An 18462-nucleotide genomic window follows, 5' to 3' on the forward strand; every position below is an offset into this window, starting at 1 on the left:
AATCCAAAAGGGTAGTCAAGTTGAAATCCTATATGGAGAGATTAGAAGATAAATTTGAAAACCTAGGGGATTCTTGGACTCCTCAGAGAGGGTAGAAGTTGTTACTGTATCATTATAGGAAGAGAAACATAGTAGAATCAATATTTAACCCATGGATCTATAATGTGGGAAGGCTGGTAGTCCCAAACATTTTCATGAAAGTGGATCTGATAGTGATGATAGCCATGAATTATAGACCGCAAACAAGAATAGTCTATGATGCCAATAGGAAAACATTGTTTCCTATAACCAGAGATTACATCTCTATGGTGTTTGAATTAGACCTTTCCTATGATAGGCTAAATGATATAACTATTCTAGCCAATGAATACAACAAACTAGAGGAAGTGTATAAGAGATGGAGGCTACCAGCTCATAGACCCAAGGACAGTGAAAAACTTAGGATATTTGATATAGATGAGAAGCCACCATTTGATGTAGAATTGTTTGAGGAGTATTTCAAATATACTTATTATTCAATTTTATAGGTCTTAGGTGTGTAAGATAACCCACTTATGAGTATTACACCTATGGTACTCACAACAAACATCCAAATACATGATGGTTGCCCATTTGATTATGTTGCACAAATAGTGGACCAGATAAACCATGGTTTGGAGATAATAAAGAACAATGCCAATGAAAATAATTTCAAACATTATTATGTACTTTTGCATATGCTCTTGTATATTGGACAAGTGATGAATTTATGGACAAATGATCTCAGGGTCATGGAATATGATAGATAGGGTTTGATAAAACCTATACAAATATGGACTCCTATATGGGACAACATATATTCGTGGTCTCAATATATTTACTTTGAAGAGCACTCTGTCAATCTTTTAGGCCACCCATGTCACTACACACTTACCCCAAAAATTCAAAAGTTCCTCAGGATGAAAGATTGTGATGAGAGGAAGATAGTGAATCACGATTAGGGGGGCTGGTATGCCTTTAAGGATTACACAAAAATAAGGGTCCATGGATTTGAAGGTGTCCCTTTTCTACTACCAATAACAGTTCCCAATAGACTTTCTTACTTAGAAATTATGAGGCAATTGATTGTTTCTATTTCTAGGCACCTCATTTCACATGGAAAACATACTCTTATGCCAGGGGCATTGTGTTTTGGAGAATTCTTAGTAGCCACTACCAAAGGAGATGACCTTATTGAATCTAAGTTAATATATTACATCCTATCACATGGTGAAACTAGAAGGAATTTTGATCTAGAATGGTTTATCAGTCAAGCAAAGAGATCCCAGAGATTATGCTCCTAAGAGCATGTGCCACTTGAACAAGATGGCATTATTAGAAATTTGGATGAAGAGCAGGACATGGAAAAATTAGAAGCCTATGACAAGGTCACTAAAGCTGAGGAATGGAAGAGAAACAATAACCTGGCAGAATAAATGAGAATATTGCCCATATGGATGAAATCATTGAAGGGGTCCCATCATATGTCTTGAAAAGAGAGTCTAGATGGACAATGAGAAAAATATTTCAAGTTTTGATCCATCTCACTCACTTGTTACCACAAATTACTCCTATGATGCAGAGTGACACTGATGAAATATCTGAACAGGGTCGAGGCTATATTCTTCAAGACAATATAGACCATGATAGAATGATTGTGATAGAGCCTCTGCCAATTGATGAGAAATATGATATTAGGCAACTAGCTTGTAGGGAATTTATTTCAGATGATGATTTCATTCGTACTTTAGAGTTTAGGTCATTTCTATACAAATATGGAGGAAAGTTAATTAGGCAAGAGGTTAAGGAAATTACTTCCAAAAATGAAGATGATTTGCTAGAAAAGCTCCAAGAGTTTGTAGACATTAAGATGAATACCATGACCCCTGCTCAAGGAAGACAACTCCTACAAGATTCTGGTGTCATTATTACAAGTGGATGGGACATAAGTAATACCATTGTATTTGACAACTTTGTATGGGATCCAAATGCAAAAAGGAAGATGCTACCTTGAGATGTGGACAAGATATATTCTAGCTCTGGTTTTGATCCAGACAAGGACTTATTACACCCAAAGAATAAAATACCTACTCTTATAGACATAGAGAAAGTCTTCGGTCATATGATGGTACAAAGAGCTAGTGAAACTAATCCTATTGTTACTGCAGATCTGAACATCAACTTTATAAAATTCACTAAAGCACAAATAGAGTTGTTACCTATTTTTTCTTAAGGCAAAAAATAGCCTTGTAGTGATCACGTGGCCTTATTTTTTTTGGGATAGTGGGATTGTTTATAAAAATAAAGGGGTCAAAAATATTATATCAAATACCCTTTTATTTAATATTTACAAATCAAGAGGGGCCATATAAAAGTTTGTTTTGAACAATAATTCATTTTTTTTCAAATGAGTCACATATTTTGCGAGGGAATCGAAATTCAATCTGTAAGTCAAAATTTTCCCTCTCTAATATGCCTTGTCATTTAATTCCTCATGGCATGTATATGATAAGATTTTATGCTTTAATCTTAATGTCGATTTAGGACAAGTCTTAGGGTTTGAGCTTTAGTTTTCATATCAAAGAGAAACTTGCATAATAGCAATGGCAGCCATATCCCCTTTTGAATGTAAGAAAAGGGAAGTCTCATGCATATATCCTGTATTTTACTTCATATGTGATCAATATCAAAAGGGGTTTCATTGAGATTTTCCTTAGTTCTCATAGATTTAGGCAATTGTTTGAAGATTCTGAATATGAAAGAAATCATGAAGATCATCCCGATCTGTCATGATGTTCATGCACAAAGTTCCCCTTATAAACTAGGATCATAGAGCATATAAGGCAGAGAGCTCAAAGAATGATTCTAAGAAGATAAAAGTTGCAAAGATAGCAGCCATCAAAAAAGTGTTTTTGCATGAACATCAAGGTCACTTCTATGAGACTGTTGTTGAGTCACACTGAAGTCAAAAATTTTGGTGTGACATCTGAGATTGACAAGACCAGGAAAGAAGCCAGTCGAAGTCACGTTGTTTCTTTGACAAGATTATTTTAGTAAGACTTTAAAGGAATCTTGGAGAAAAAATGGTTTTCGGTGTAACTACGGAGTTTGCTAAGACAAATTGAATAGATAACCATCTGTAGTGATCTTGGTGAAGGGGACCTTTTTGTTGTGATGATGGGTAAGTCTTTCTAACAAATGGATTTGTATGAGACTTTTGAGTTCACCAAGACTATTCAAGGAGATAGCTAAAGGTATTTTTTAGGCCGATAAGAGAATTTTGGTGAGACTATTGTGTGGTAATAGCGACAAGCGATAGTTTTTAGCATGACATAAGAGGTCACCAAGACTAATAAAGGGATATCCAACCTATAAATTTGGTCGATGAAGACCATGAGATAAAGAGGTGGCAACCACATTTGACCTATATTGATCTAGTTGAGATGTCTGATGATGAATGATAGAACTACAACTTCGTTGATATATTCTCTCTATTAAAGAAAATACAGTCTTTATTGCAATCAATGACAATCTGATGGAAAAAGGAAAGGAGACATGATAGTGAGAAGAACACATAGATTCATTCCAAGGCCAAAAAGAATGTACAGTTTGACAGTATCAAAGGATTTTAGTGAAATAGAGGTTAGCTTGCAGTCAAACACCTTCATAACAACATCTCACATGAAATAGATATGTAGTCTCCTCCAGAATGAAATTGAATAATCAAACTAAGAATAGTACCTATGACAATTAGGGTAGTCATAGAGATTTGATAGAGGTTATAGAGGTGAAGGGTACTTTTATGATATTAAAAGGTCTCCAGAACCCCAATTCAAAGAGATAATGAGAATCCATGAAGATAACACCTAACACCATGCAATGAACTATTTTTCACTCAGTCAGATGGGATCATTATACACTTGAGTTTAAGATTAGTTAACAAGGAAGAGGAGAAGTTTCAAATGCAAGCATCAACTCAAAGCTTCCAAAGAGGGATATAGGTCATGTATGAAGTGGTTCCACATCATTTTTAACCTTACATAGATATGCCATCAGATGAGAAATGCTTTGGACCTATCATCACTCAATTTGCATCAACTTAAGACCTTATTTTGTATGATATTAAATCATTTTTGATCCTACTAACCTTGGAGGCATCAAACAACTCATGCAGTAGTTCATACCTAAAAATAGGAGCTTTGGAGATGCAAGAAGTAGTTCAAGATCAGTTCAAGACTCCACATGCATTCATCATGACTCAAGAGACTTTTTGAGGCCACCTACACTCAGTTTTCACTAGTTTTGCATGCTTTTATGCATGAGTTTCAAGTAAAGTTAGCCTCAAAAGACTTCATACAGATTTTAAAGATTAAAATTCTAATAAAGAATAAAGAACTCTGCTATTTATTTTTCAAAGGCACAATGATTTGGCTCCTATTTATTCTCAAGACTTTTTCTATAAATCCTCCATCCTTTTCTATTCAAAGTTAGTTTTGTTTATTCTCTGCATATACATAGCAGAAGATTAATATAGCTCGTATACTTCTAGATTCAAGCATTGTAGCAACAAGCATTATGTATTTTTTCAATAACGATTATTGATTCCTTCTTAGAAAATTATTGTTTTGTTCATTGTCATGTGGATGATTTGAAAATATTATAATTTATTTCAATTCTTTATTTGTGTCTCATTAATGCTTTGTAGAACAGGGAAATTTCATACTAAATTTCAGGTTTTTTGTTGTGTTATTTGATTTTCAATAAGTTGAATATTGTTAAAACATATTTTTTTATTGGAATCAATGAACACTGAGAGGGGGGTGAATCAGCATTCTGTAAATTTTAAACTTGTTATTATGATTCTTTAACCACCAGATGTATAAGAAAGAAAGTAAAGTGAAGCAACACAAAACAAATAACCATGCAACCATAACACCAATATTTTTACATGGAAACCCAAAAGGCAAAAACCACAATGGGATTTGAACACAAAATAATATTCCACTATGGCTAGTAGAAAAACAATATTACAAAAGGGGAATGCACTTGCATTCAGGCACACTACTTAGAGCTCACTACTCAATTACAAAATAGAGCTACAACCCCAGAGGAAGGCTCGTTGCCTTACAGGCTATAAGAAAATGATTACAATGAGTACTGAACCGGAAAACAACATCTAACTATGCCAAGTGTCAGTTCTGGTTAAGCACAAAGTTATTCATTGCATTGATATGCTAAACTGCTATGTTCTTCTTTGCAACTGCTCACTGGATCATCAAAAATCAGGATGTGCACAAACCATTACATACATCATTATCACACCAAAATGCATTAACTCAATTGATCTTATATATTCATACTAGCAAGTTTGATCTCCTACAATTCATCTTCACCAAATATAAAAAATAAAACATGTAGCTACAAGTTAGCTACTTTTATCAAACTATATTTTGGACCCAAAATACATGATTACATGCTTTCTATAGGTCTCATCAACCATCTCGAACACATCACCAATCACTAGAATCAACTCTAAGAATCTGGTCACACGTTATACCACCAAACAAGATGAATAGTATGTTTTGTTGCTCTACCAAATACCTCACCTTCAATCAAGCATAGTAATCAACACCAGAGGTTGAGTTGTCATGATAATTTTCCAACTAATCATTGATCACCAAAACCAAAATTTGCTTCACCGAAAATGTGAATGATCACAAAACTGTATACTAAACTGCACTGATAGTCTTAATCCAGAAATAATTTATCCAAGACATCTAGTTAGCCAAAAATCCATATGGCATCAGATCAGTAGGCTAAGCTACCATCAATGACAACTCCTAAGAATCTATAAGCATTAGGAAATACAAATCTTCATTGAAGCATCACCAGAACATCAAATGCCAACAATGTCCTCCTTTGGCATTGATGTCAACACTGGTGAAAAATGATAAGTGCTCCAATCACTAGAAGCAATCCGGCAATCTGAAAATCTGTACACTCACTAACTAGTTGACTCCCCCTAAAGATGTGCATCAATATACATGGCTTTCTCCATTTTTCACTACTCTCTCTCTCCCCCTTTGACATCAATGGAAAAGGGTGGGAATTCACCAAAACTTATATACAAAATAATTAATGAATGCAATTACATGTCTGAGTATGTCATTTTCAATGATTCCAAATATTGGTTCCATCCTCTCAGGAAACACTCCAAAATATTTATTAGGGAACTATACATGAATGCATGAATCTCAAGACTATGAAGATCATATGCACTAATTTACCTAAGGCACTGATTGCATCCTGTTGTGCTCTAAGTAAGGTGTCCATCCAAGGAGTTATCAGACTTCTCAGTTCTCCCACTCTACATAAAATTTTCTCCTTGTCTTTATTCAAACCCTTTATTTTATTGGTATAATCAAAAATTTGTGCTTTAAGGGAACTCAGAAGAACTGATTGGGGTGCAAAAGAATGACCGATATCGACAAACTTACCCTCAAGATCTCTTATTTTCCAATCAATATCTATAGTAAATTTGGGCAAAAACACATGATTTAAAAAGTTTACTGCCTTCATCCAATGCCTCTTCTATACTCTTCATAGCAGTCTTTAGGCTTTCTCTATCTCTCTCAATTTATTTCAAATATTTCTACAATCTCATCTCATTAAATATTTTCTATACAGATTCATTTGAAGCCTTCTCTAATGATACAAAATAAGTGTTAACAACATTTAATATGTTATTAGTCTTTCCAGAGGGAGAAGCACCAGAGTCTTGACTAAAACTAGGAAAAAGCTTTTCCAAAACCTCAGTTGCAAGAGAGATGACCTCTTTATCTTCAGACTGAGATTTCAACAAGTCTTCACTTTCCTTGATCTAATCTTGTGTGGTAAGTTTCAACACTTGAAGAGGGGATAAGGTGCTCAAATCTACAAGACCATGAGAAAAATCATCCTCTACATCAATCTCCTTATCTTTATCAATGGCATTGGTAACATTCATGGTTACTAGAGGTTTCTTTGTTGGCTCATCACCCTTCTCCTTTTCAACCTCTGCACTCACACCCTTTTCACCTTTTTCTATCTCCTCAGCAATCATCTATGCAATTAATTCTATCTCAGGAGGGTCCTGAGTAGCTTCACTGGAGATATCTGCTACTAGATTCTCAGTAGGTGCATCTTGTGCAACATCTTGCTCAATCAAATAAACAAATGGTTGATCCTTTAGACCACTAGAGACTTCTATAGTTACTTCCAGAATGGAACTGTCTTCAGGAATGATATCTATAGGGTGGGTGGCAACCTCTGTTTGATTCACCTTATATCTCAGCTCTAACAAAAAGTCTTATTATTTTCTCTGTCTCTTTTGCAAATTCATCAATTTAACCAAGTATAATTCTTTTAATTCTCCTCTTGCTTCAGAATTTCTCTTTTGTCAACTTCAATATTCTTTCAACTTCATCCCTTGATATTACTGAACAAGTGTTTAATAAAACATACTCTTGCCTTTCTTCATCTTTCTTGCAAGCAACATTTCTCAAGATATCCAAATTATCATATAACTCTTTGGGAATCTCAGATGATAGTTCAATCAGAGCTCTGCTGAAGTTATTCATGTATTGAACAACTGCATCTTCAATTTTTCTTTTCTCCCTGTCATCAACATTCTCATAGTATATAGAAAGATTATTCAAATTTCCATCCTTTATAATTTCAGTCTTGATTTCTTCTAAGGATTTAGGAGGTATGATCTTATCCTTACCAGACTCCAAAGCTTCATCTATCTCAGATTTTTTCTTATTGCTTCCTCTAGACTTTTCAGATGGGTCTCCTTGAGTCTTTGTCTTTTGGAGGATGGTGAATCACCAGATGGATTTCTAAATACTTTAGCATAAGTAGCAGTATTCTTAACTTTCCATACTTCCTCATCTGACTCTATCTCCTCCTCAACTACCACATAATCCCTTGAAGAATTCTCCTTTTTCCTTTTCTCAATTTCACCAATTGATACTATTGGCTTGGGCTTGGGTGGAGGTACTGGTTTCTTCACTTTGGAGAGAGGTGTAGATCTGCTAGGCTTTACCTTGGATTGCTTAGGAGGGTTTTTTGGTTTGGGTTGCGGCTTGATTACCTCCTCTTCTCTCAGTATATTTTGAGCTCTTGCTCTTTGTACAACCTCCTTTGTCAATCCCATCTATTTTGCAACAACCTCCACTTCCTTCCCGATCTTTCTCTTTCTTGTTGGCTCAAAGAATCGTTGGTGAAGGCTTAGGTCCTTCTCCTTAAAGGTACCAAATATTGTCTCCTTCTTGTCTAAGGTTTGACTCAATATAAGTTGTGCATATACCTCAAGTGTGTCTGCATTGACCTCATAGCCCATGGGCATGATCCACACTGTCCTCGACTCTACTTCCTCCATTAGGCATTGATCCTTATCTACCATGAAACAAATGGTTTTCTCATACTTCTCCACTATGGATTTGGGGATTCTCTCTCTTCTCTTCATAGTGGATTGAAAATTCTTAGAGTATCCCCATAATGTTGATATCGTCATAACATTGTCACCAATTCTCAATAACCCTTCCTTGATTTTCATGAACACCGGTTTATCATAGGCCCATTGGACCTTCCCTTTTATACCAAGGATCTCATTTAGGAAGTATAATGCTAAACAAATGATAAGGGAACCAAACTAGAAGGTGTTCTTTTAATCTTGCTTTATCTTCTTTAAGTTAGTCAACAATTTGCTCAAAAGAACTTCACATAAACATACCTTTTATCTTCTTTCAAGATCTGATAGGGTGAAAATATTGTAGTACCAGAAACTGAGTTCTGCCTACTTGATTGATAAACCTTGTAACCAACTACCATTGATGCAAATCTGACATCATTCTCTAAAAATTCACTAATAATCATTTCTTTGTTGTCAAACTTTGAACCGATAGTGGCTATCACAATGTTATTTGATACCTTCCTTAGACCAGGCACTTTACCGGTTGTACTCAGGCATGTTATGACTTGAATCATCTTCTTGGTGATCTTATGGGGCCTATCTAGCCACATAAACTCATCATGTACCCTTCTTAGGATCTACTAGATCTATTCCACTTCATCAAATGACAAGAAATATATGAATTGTATGAAACCCTTTTCTTTTAGAATATTATATTCCGATTTTAAGTTTCCCAAGTTGTCCACCGAATGCTTGTTATACATAGATATCATGTCAATACTATCGATCTCCTCAAGATCATAGTGGATGTATGCCCTAATGTCTTGGTTATGAAGAACACCATAGAATACCAAGGAAAATACTCCTTCTGGATCATCTTCGACAGACTTGAAAGGGTGTTTCTTAAAAACTGGCCTTGCCCTCTCCTTAATCTCAACAACCAAATGAGTATCAATTCCAAATGTAGACGCCATTTCAAAATTAGGGTTTGAAAACAGATAGCTTCATGAAATAGATAAATACCTTTTGATTCAATGGGGTGCAAGAAATCACTTTTGGATCGCTACAAGCTCGATTTAGGCTGCCAAATCTCTTCTCTTCGCTTCTCTACACTTTTCTCTTGATCACATTATGAAGAATGAACCTTTGAAATGCCTTTTTAACATCTAAAAACCTAATTTTAGGATGTAATAAATGCTTCAACCTTTTAGCTTCTGATTGCCTTATTTTTCATGAAATCTCTCATCGGAACCTTAAATCTTCAGATAGTCTTCTAGGTATCATCTGCATACATGGTCTAAACCTTCTGCAACCTTCCAGAATCAGTCACAGATCTCTGAAGAGGGGGGTTTTATGAATCTGCATGAAAAACTCCCCCTAAGGCCAAAAAGTGCTAGTTACTGGATGAGGTTCCATCACCAGATTTAGTTATGGAGCCATTCTGCATATTAGAATCATCTTTCTTAACACATGTCTTCTTATGTTGATCCCTAATTTTCTCTACCTTTTTCTTTTCTTTTCTCATCTGATTTGTTCTTATTCACCGGTGCATTCTTGCATCTGTAATGCCTTGCATTATGTCCTAGTTTTTTGCATGCATGGCAAACAATATTTCTTTGCATAGGCCTAAAGTTCATTTGATTTTGTCTCACCCTACATTGGTTATATATATGTCCAAACATCCACAAGCATAACATCTCTTGTTCTAAAAATTATTCATTACTGTTGTGCACTTGTTTGACTTGTGACCAAAATTGTTACATATGAAACATTGACCGGTAAAGGTAGGACCATTGTTCATATTTTTCATCATCTCATTATTTATCCTACTTATGCATTGATTTTCCATATGACTGAATTTATTGCAAGTAAAGAATATACCATTGAGTTTATAGGTATTAGGTTGTCTTACCAGAGGTTTCTTTCTCTATTGATGATTTGATTTAGCATTTCTTTGTCCAGAATCAAAATATTCTCCTTTCTCATATCCAAGTCCTCGCATGTCTTTCCCATGTCTCTGACTATCCAACATCTCATCCAATTGGGTTGAACTAGCTTTGAAATTTTATTTGTACTCATTAGCAGTAGTCAGCTCATCTCTCAGAATTATGATTGGTCTCTCAAGTTCTTGTCCATAATTCTTTGTCTGCACCAATTGAAGCTTAAATTGATCATTCTCATATGTCAATTTGAAACATTCATCAGATTTGTCCTTCAAGGATTGAGTCAAGATTTCTTTATTCTTCTTCCGGTCTTCAATCTCCCTAGTCACCTTCATAACAATAGATTGCATCTCATTCTTCAAAACTATATTTTTCCTGGCCATCTTCTCACATTTATTAGTCTTGTCTTGTAGAATTTGATTGTCAACACTTTGATCTTCTTTTTCCTTAAGCTTATCCATCAGTTCCTTTCTCTTTTCCCAAGAAGTGTTTACTTGATCTTTCATGGTTTCAATGAAGTCTTCAGCTACACTCAACTTTATTTTCAAGCTACTTTTCTCTTTCATTTCTGCATCAAGATCTTCAAGTGCCACTACAAGTTTTCTCTGCAAATCGGAGTCCATTGATTTAATTTTTTGGATCTTCCTCAAGATGTTAGGCTTCCTCAAAGGAACTAATCTCTAATACCAATTGTTGGAATCAATGAACACTAAGAGGGGGGTGAATCAGTGTTCTACAAATTTCAAACTTGTTATTCTGATTCTTTAACCACTAGATGCATACGAAGGAAAGTAAAGTGCAGCAACACAAAACAAATAACCATGCAACCATAACACCAACATTTTTATGTGGAAACCCAAAAGGGAAAAACCATAGTGGGAATTGAACCCACAATATCATTCCACTATGGCTAGTAGGAAAACACTATTATAAAAGGGGAATGTACTTGCATTCAGGTACACTACTTAGAGCTCACTACTCAAGTACAAAAATAGGGCTACAACCCCGAAGGAAGGATTACTACCTTAAAATCTATTAGGAAATGATTACAATGACTAATGAACTAGAAAAAAAATCTAACAATGCCAAGTATCTGTTCTGGTTAGGCATAAACTGATATGCTGCAATGATCTACTAAACTGCTCTGTTCTGGTCTGCAACTACTCATGAAAACATCAAAAATTAGGATGTGTATGTGAAATTGTGCTCAATCGCTCCTAAAACCATTACATACATCACTACCACACCAAAATGCATTAACCCAATTGATATTATATATTTTTACTAGAAAGTTTTATCTCCTACAAGTCGACTTCACCAAATATCAAAAATGAAATGTGTAGTTGCAAGTCAGCTTAGATCTTTTACCGAACCATATTCCAAACCCAAAATACATGATCACACACTTCCTATAGGTCTCATCAACCATCTTGAACACATCACCAATCACCAAAAAAAACTCTAAGAATTCAGTCACACGTTATACCACCAAACATGATGATTACTCCATTTTGCTACTCTACCAGATACCAGACCTTGAAACAAGCATAGGAATCAACAATGGAGGGTGGATTGTCATGATAATCTGCCAAATAATCACTAATCACCAAAACCAAAAGCTGCTTCACCAAAAATGAGAATGACTGTATACTAAACTGCACCGATAGTCTTAATCCAAAAATACTTTATCCAAGACATTCGGTTAGCCAAAACTCCATACGGTATCAAATTAGTAGGCTAAGTTTCCATCAATAATAACTCTAGAGAATCTATAAACATCAAGAAAAACAAATCTTCATCAAAGTTGTTGGCATTATGTGAACTGGTATGAGGACATAATGACATTGTTTGTTGTCATTAATGTCAATATGTTGCAGAGGTGTGAACCGACATATGTGAGAACTGGTATAACACTGAACCGACATTTGTCCCAAAGTGAAGCAATGTGCTTGTTCAAGGTGAACCGGCATATGGTTATGGGAACCGGCACATGGAAGCGTTGTATGACTACCAGTTGGTAGTCTCAACTTTAGGGTTTCCAGTTGAAGTGTTTCAAGCCTGTGTGGCTCAACCGGTGACTTTGTGCGATGAGTTAGCATGACAACAAAGAACAAGATCATGTTGACACGTAAGCCCTTTATGTGTGAAGGACCGTGCTTGAAGAAGATCTTGCCTATCTACCTCAGGAATATGAGAAGACTGTAAAATGGTGATAATGTGTGATGGGTTATCAGCCGCCATGAAAATGACAGAAAATGAACAATGGAGATTAATGCAGTATGCTCAATGGTCAGGATTGAACTGTTTGATTTCCTTAACCTATTAGGTTTAGGGTTTAGGGTTTGTGCTTTTGACCTAACTATTTTCTATAAGGTCAATGTTGTGACTCTTTCTAGGGTCGTTGGCAAAAGTTATGTGTGAGTATCCAAGAGAAGGGATACGTGATTCTTGCCAGAACAAAAGGAGAGAATTGCTACCTGTAGAGTGTAAGTGCAGAAGGAAAAGAGGAGCTTAAGTGGATCTGCATTGGCATTGAGTGTTGTTACCAGATCATTGTAATACCTGTTGATCTCTAACCACCTCAATAGTTGGAAAATCCCTTAACAAGGTAGCCTTAACCAGCTTGTTGTAAATCCTTTAATAGGCTAACTCTAAGCTACTGAGTTCGAAGTCCTTTAGCTATTTAGTTCTTGAAATCCTCTAACAAGGTAACCTTTAACAAGGTTTAACCCTTAATTGGGTATTGTAGCCATCCCTTAACTGGGTGATCTCTAACAGGATCGGTTCCTAGCAGAACCTATTGTAATGTCTCTAACCGGACAAGGATTCTAATAGAGTGGACTTCCAAAGAGTTCAAAAATAGCTTGTGGGTATTCATCCCCACCGTGGTTTTTCCCAGTTGGGTTTCCATGTGAAAAATATGTGTGTCATGTGTGATGCTTTTATCTTGTGATGCTTTGCTATTGTTTGTCAAGCTTTTGATGGTTCTGTGTTTTATGCCTGTCAATAAAGCATGTTGAACTAGTTGTTTTTATGATCTGATGATAGATCACTTGTTTATGCAAAAGGGTGAAATGGTAGTGTAGTCTCAAGTTGAGTGAAAGGCTAAGTGAGTAACCGGTTAATGCTTGTCTCAGACATTCTTAGCTTTACCGGTTGCACTCTATTTCAAACCGGTATCTCTGTCTTCTAGTCTTTTGAAGTGTTTGCTGTCAAACTGGCTTAAGACTGTATTTTTGCTTATAATGATTCACCCCCCCTTCTCAGTATCGGTTTGGTACTATTTTCTCATCTTTGAGTTATCAAAAGCATCACTGGAACATCAAATGCCAACATTTTCTTCTTTCAACATTGAAAATCATTCAAACCTTCACAACAAACATTTTTGAATTTCATGGTCTTAGTTAGGTTGTGAATCGAATCTCAATTATTTTAAAGTTGATAGCTCTTTTAGGATAGCAAGTAATAAAATCCACATTGGTGCATCACCTCTTATTAGTAGTAGAATTTCATTTTCAGTAAGCTTTCTCCCCCTTTTCTCAGTCAAAATTAGTTTTTCTAGGAGGATTAATCATAGAACCAACTCACTCTGGAGGTTTATTTCCATCATAGGCAACCCACAGGCCTGGAAGTCTTCGTATGTTTTACAAGGTTTTTGAGTTTTCAGCTTAAGCATCACGAGTGTAATCTTGGTGCCAATATTTTTTGGCACGCTCAGTGGATACATTGAGCTATCTTAGCTCATTCAAGTTCCATTATTACTATTGTTTTGGTATTTGCAGTAGTTATTTCAGCATTTTAAGTTTTATTTTCAAGTGCGTGGCGACTCTAATATTCTAGTTTTGAGGAGATCAAGTCCTAGTAGAATGTGAGAAAGATCTAAACAAGGAAAAGTGTGGATCTTGTTGAGAATATTTAATTACTATCATCACAGAGAAAGAGTAGAGCAAAAAGAAAGACATCAAATACATCAAGTTGGGTTTTACCTACTCCTAACTCTAAACCTGTTTTCTCAATTTATACTAATCCTTTGTTTGCAAGATCTTTAGCTCAAATACCTAATATCCCAAATCCTCCAGTTAATCTTCCATTAAACCCACCAATTAAACTAATGCCTCCAAGAGCTCAACATTTTGTCCCTTTTAATCAAAACAACCCCCTGAATCTTACCAATGGCTTCTATTGATACTTGGGATCAATTGGGTGATCCTCTTTGCTATCACTTTGAAGACAAATCAGATCATTTTTCATTGGTGGAACAACTCAATACCATTAAGAGAGCCCCTCATGAGTATGATGGATTTTAACTATCATTTCTAGAAGACATGGGATAGAATCCCTATCATGGTAAGGCCTACTCTTGAACTTATTTTTCTATCTTATCTTAAAGCCCTTAATAGTGACATATTTGTTATGATTCAGTCTATGGGTGGAAACACTCTCCCAAATACTTTTAATATATCTATTAAAGTAGAAAATTGTCTAATTCAAGCTGGTAAAATAACACCAAGGCCTCCAATGCTCATTTTTCTAGAAATACAACCATTTATTCCATTGTGAATACCTCATATAGCTATTGTACCTTCTATTCCAGCATTACCTTATCAAGTTATACCTCAAGATAAGGTTGTGCTAGACCCTTCAAAAGAATTTAAAGACATAAAAGGGATGTTATAGAATTATAAAGGCAATAATCAACAGATGCAAAGGACCTTACAAACCTTGGGCAATGATCTAGTGAACATCAAGAAGAAAGTAGCCCAAAATCTTAATAGGGTACCATATCAAGCTCCCTACCAAGCTCCCTATCAACCTAATAGGCCTAATTTATCAAGTTGATCCTCAGAACCAAAGGAGAAATTATAATGCAATAGAATCTTAGCCCTACAATCCTAATGTTCCCAGCTCGTCAAAAGAGATCATACACGTGCAAAATAATCTGACACAAGATTGGTGTTTTCCATGCAACCAAACTCACAATTAGGTCACTTGTGCCAATGCAATGCAAGCTCAAGCCCAAGCTCTTATTGTTCAAACTAATGCTATCTCTTTTCAAGATGTAGGGAAAGAGACTAATGAGGAACCCCATACTCCTTATATGACTTTAATGAATTGGCAAGGTGGGGAATTTTGTGGAGTAAATCGTCCACAAGGTCAAAAAGAGTCCTACACTCCTATTGTAGCAAATACATGGTCCAAAAAGAGGGCCATTGAAATAGAAACACAAGATAGTAAAGGAACCAATCAGGCTTCTTCAAGCCAACAAGAAATACTTGGACCTCCACCTTCTCACAATATGCAAATCCTACCAAGAGGACAACCAGTTGTCAATAAAGATCAACCTAGAAGCCAACCACAACCAGCACAAGTACCAGAAGATGTTGCTGCTAAAAAATGATAGTATAAGGTTTTTACAAGTTCATTCAATATTTTGGACCAATTGAAGAAGATAAATGTTAGTGTCTCAATGTGGGATTCCTTAGATCTTCCAAGGAAAAAGGATTTTCTACAAAGTTCCTTGTCTAGCCTCTCTTTATCACAAGAGCCTCCTAAGGAGCATCCCAAAGTTATCTAATCCAATACCCCTCAAGCAAAAAATAATGCACAACAAACTAAAAAAGTTAAAGCCCCTCATTTGTATCTAACTTTTATTATAGGCCAACACCTAATGCATAATTGTACGATTGATTTAGGTGCAAGTAGTTATGTCATGCCAAAGCAAATAGTTGATGTTGGCATTCTACACTCAAATGAGAATGGTTGACGTTGTCATTGATGGCAACCAATCGGTAACAGGTTTCTACACATACACTAGTAGCACATACATCATACACCGACAGTCACCGGCACCAATAGACACATTCACCGTCATCGAGATTACACCGACAATGAAGTATACCGACACTCAGGCCGACATGAGATAAAGTTTTGTTTATAAGAATTGTATTGTAAATGTAATTAATTATTTGTAAGATGACTTGGTGTATTGTAATAGAATCATATATGTATGCGACCTTATAAATCATTTTACAGAAGGATAGGACAATTTTTTAATAGATTGGAATAGACTATTATGTAAGACAGCGAAAGGTTTTAGTTAAGGTATCTATCTGAGCTTAAATCAGTACTGAACCAAGCATTGCAAATTCTATTTTGAGTAGTACACTATCTTGGATTTAATTATCCATATTGTAGTCAGTGAGACTCTTTCATTGAGCAGTACGCTCTAGGCTGTTAGCCTTCATGCATGTGCAGGCCCCTATTGTAAGTAATATTTATTCATATTGGCCAATGAGTAAATATTGTGGGTCACAAATCCCACTGATGTTTTTTCCCACACTAGGTTTCCTCACCAAAATATTTTGTGTTATGGTGTGCATTTATATTGTCTCTGTTATTTCTCTTTATTCAATGATAGTCCCAAAGACACTGAGAGGGGGGGGGGGGTAAATCAGTGTCTAACCAGTGGATGAAATATTTGAATCTAATAGTTGATAGGTTGAGTTTCACATATGAGCCTCTTTCAAAAGGGATAGTGCAATTAGATTGGAAAATAGTAAGTACAGTAGGTGTGATTAAGAATCTAGGTCTCACATTACATGCATGTACAAATTTCTCAATTCCACAAGATATCTACATATTAGATCTTCCACCTCACTTTGCCTTATGTTTGTCTAGAGATTTCATAGCTAAGTTGGGTGGGTATTTGTCTTCAGATTGGTCTCACTTATGTTTTAGAATAAGATATGGTACCAAAGTGACCATAAAATCAGAAGTGTTGGCCAATGATCGTATAGAACCATATGTCCCCAAGTGTTGTTAATTCAAATTTGTCCATACAAGAAGCTAATGAACAACCCAATATCCAAGATATAAACACCCCAATAGAGGGGATAACTAATGTATTGTTGGATGAGTGGGCAACTGAGAATGATGAGTATGATCTGTTTAAACACATGGAAGAATTATAACTTGGTGTTTACATGATTCATGAACAAGGCATTATTGTCCCTAACCTTGAAAAACATGACAATCAACAATGCAATCAATAGTATGATCAGAAAAGTAATGAAGTTTGGAAACTTTATTTTGATGGCTCAAAAAAAAATTGGTTCCGGAGGTGGTGCTATGGTAATTTCTCCTGAAGGTAAGAGATACTATTCAACCTTGATATTTTCTTTCAATTGTACTAATAATACAGTAGAATATAAATCACTTACACATGGATTAGAATGGGCTAGAAAGAAAAATGTCAAGTGTTTGCAAGTATTTGGTGATAGTGAATTAGTGAGAAATCAAGTAAGAAACATCAATGTGACTAAGAATGATATTCTTAAGATGTATAAGCATAGGATCTGGGATTTAATTAAAGAGTTTGATGATTTTAATCTACTGTTGGTGCCTAGAAATCAAAATAAGGAAGAAGATAGATTGGCCGCTTTAGGTGCTCAATTCGACATCCCAAATGAGGTAAAGAATGTGAAGGTACAACAATATCTCAAGGTTTTTGTTAGGCCTTCCATTCCAGCTAATAGTCTTAATTGGCAAGTTTTTGACTCAGATGAACAAATTATTAATTTTCTTATTGACGAGGTTGAGTTTACAGCTGGTAATTAGCACAAAGTTGTGAAACAATATGAAAATCAGTTTCTTGAATTGAAAAGTAACAAAATACCAAAAGGGTTGGTAACCCTTGAGTTAATTTTTAACACTTATGATCAGGTTAGGAAAGAAAAAGGCATCATGTTTGTGAAAGAGGTGTTGGCATTGTGTTGTCATTGATGTCAACCAATATGCAAGTTGATGTTACCGGTATGCAAGGAGTATTGAATATTGTTGGCAAGTTGATGTCAACTAGTAAGTATGTCAACTAGGAAGCAAGCAAAGAGACAAATTGAAGGACCCAAATAAGAATATGAAAGGATGTGAAGTGTTTGCCACTTTGGAAAAATAGTTGAGGACAGTCACTGCTAAATGATGAAGGTTTCTAATAGTGTCTTACCCCAGGTATGTTTTGTTCTTTGACAAGTGTGGTCCAGGATAACA

The sequence above is a fragment of the Cryptomeria japonica genome, chromosome 2, assembly GCF_030272615.1.
Source record: "Cryptomeria japonica chromosome 2, Sugi_1.0, whole genome shotgun sequence".
In the NCBI taxonomy this organism is placed as follows: Eukaryota; Viridiplantae; Streptophyta; class Pinopsida; order Cupressales; family Cupressaceae; genus Cryptomeria; species Cryptomeria japonica.